Consider the following 2,687-nt stretch of genomic DNA (forward strand, 5'->3'; position numbering starts at 1 on the left):
GAGGCCTGGGGGTGCTGGGGGAGAGCCAGAGGAGCCCGGGGGATTTGGGATACGGTGGGACGGGATTTAAGGGTTTGGGGGGTCCCAGAGGATCTGGAATGGGGCTGGGGGTGTCAGGGGATCCCACGTGGATCCTCAGATATTTGGGATGTGGTGGGACGGGATTTAAGGGTTTGGGGGGTCCCAGAGGGTCTGGAATGGGGCTGTGGGGGTGTTGGGGGGGAGTCAGGACATTCCACATGGATCCCGAGTTATTTGGGATATGGGATGCAGAGGGTCGGGAATAGGGCTGAGGGTTATGGGATCACAGAGAGTCTGGAGTGGGGCTGGGGGTGTCAGGGGATCCCACGTGGATCCTCAGTTATTTGGGATATGGTGGGACGGGATTTAAGGATTTGGGGGGTCCCAGAGCGTCTGGAATGGGGGTTTTGGGGGAGAGTCAGGGGATCCCGAGTTATTTGGGATATGGGATGCAGTGGGTCTGGAATGGGGCTGGGGGTGTCCGAGGGATGATCCCAAATATTTTGGGCTTCAGGAGGAAAAAAGTAGGAAAACACTGGATGGGCTTTTCCTGTGGATAAAGCCTGGGGAAGCAGGGAATGGGAGAAGCCTGGCTGGAGATCCTCCTTCTTCCCGAGGAGCCGAGGCCTTTTCCCACGGCTTATTTTTAGCCATGGATTTGGGAGCAGAGGAGTTCTCTTGGATGCTGCTGGATCCCTTTGATCCAGCTCTTGGAATAACCCGGTGTGGGAAGGAGGGGAAGCATTCCATGGGCGAGGTGCCGCTGGATGAGCTGGGATGGCAGGGAAAGGGGCCTGGGTGGGATTGGGAGCAGCGAGGTTTCACAGGATCCCGGGAAAATCTGGAATGGACCTTTGGATCCACTTCCCTTTCCCTGCCACTTTTAGGGTTTCAGGGAATTTTTTTTCCCTTTCCCGTTCCTACAATGGCAGCGTTGGGAACTGATGGAGCAGCTGGGAAAATGTGGAACGAGCCTTCCTGGGTTTCTGTGGGATCTGTGTCCGGCCTGAGCAGCAGAACTTGGGAAGGAAGGGCGGGAAGTGGCAAGGGGACCTGGCAGGGTGGGAAAGGGGATCCGTGGGAATGTGTGACGCCAGCGGGAATGACTGGATGGGAAGGGAGAGAGGCTTGGGACCAGAAATCAGGGAATCCTGGGATGTTTGGCTGGGAAGAGACCTTAAGGATCATTCCATGGGCAGGGACACTTCCCGCTATCCCAGGCTGCTCCAGCCTGGCCTTGGGCACTGCCAGGGATCCAGGGGCAGCCCCAGCTGCTCTGGCAATTCCAGCCCAGCCCCTCCCCACCCTCCCAGCCCAGAATTCCTTCCCAAGGTCCCACCCCAATCTCCCATTTTCCAGTGGGAAGCCATTCCCTGTGTCCTGTCCCTCCATCCTTGGCCCCAGTCCCTCTGCAGCTCTCCTGGAGCCCCTTTGGGCCCTGAAAAAGCTCCAAGGTCTCCCTGGATCCACCTCTTTTCCAGGTGAATTCCTCAGCATTCCCATGACATCCACGGGAAGCTCTTCCCTGGCCTCACCCTCTCCACGTGTTCCTGAACTGCCAGGGCAGCCTCTGGAATATTTGGGATGCTGCCCAGGGCAGGGCTGGAATCCCCATTCCCGGAGGGATTGGAATCCCTGTGGATGCAGCCCCTGGGGACACGGATCAGGGCTGGCCTGGGAAGGGCCGGGAGTGGTCGGGCTCCATCTCCGAGGCTTTTCCAACCTCGATAATTCCAGGATTCCATGCCTCAGCCCCTCTTTCCCCATCACCAGTGGAGGCAAAATCTTGGAAAAGCCAACCATTCCAACGACTTTGCCTTCTTTTCCTTGGCTACGACCTCCCTGTTTCCTGCCAGGATTTTCCCAGGGAAGGGTTAATTCCTACAAAAATCCGGCAGAAAATTGCTGGGATTGGATTCTCCCGCTGCTCCGGCGTCTCCCCTGCCATTCCCATCTCCATGGCGATGGCCACAGGGATTTTCCATCATTTCCCCTTTTTCTCCCTCTCCATAAAAAAGGGATTAAAGGCTCCTCCGCATCCCGAACCCCATCCCGGGCTCCTTTCATCTCCTGGAATTCCAGCTGCTCCCTGCTCCGGCTGGATTTGCCAGAGCTTTGGGATGGGATGCATGGAAATGAGGAGTGACACGGAGCCTGCCCTGGAGATGGGGTAGGGATGCTGGGCCGGCATTCCCCCCGAGAATTCTCTGCCGCTTCTCCGGCTTATTTCATGGAATACTTTGCTGGGAAGGACCTTCGGGGTCATCCCATTCCATGGGCAGGGAATTGCAAGCAGCTCTTTGGTTTTTAATGGAGAATTCCTGGTTTGCCAAGGATGGAAAGCTGAGGGATTGGGTTTTTCCAATTGGGTGGATCCAGCGTCATTCCAGAGGGGTGAAGGAGCTCCAAGCTCCTGGAAGAGAGCTTGGATACAGAGGGGGACTTTGCCCACCCTGCTGGAAGATTCCGGGAGAGCTCCGCCATTCCCAGCCCTCCGGGCAGAAATTTGGGAATTCTGTCATGACGTGGATTGAAATTCCTGCTTTATTAAACCTTGGAAAATCCCGGATTTCTTTCGGGAAGGGACCTTAAAATTCATCCAATCCCATGGGCAGGGAGCATGGAACATTCCAGGCCTGGAATCCAGAGGAAAGCAAACCTAAGGC

This window comes from Corvus brachyrhynchos, unplaced genomic scaffold (genome assembly GCF_000691975.1).
Source record: "Corvus brachyrhynchos isolate BGI_N302 unplaced genomic scaffold, ASM69197v1 scaffold18, whole genome shotgun sequence".
NCBI lineage: Eukaryota > Metazoa > Chordata > Aves > Passeriformes > Corvidae > Corvus > Corvus brachyrhynchos.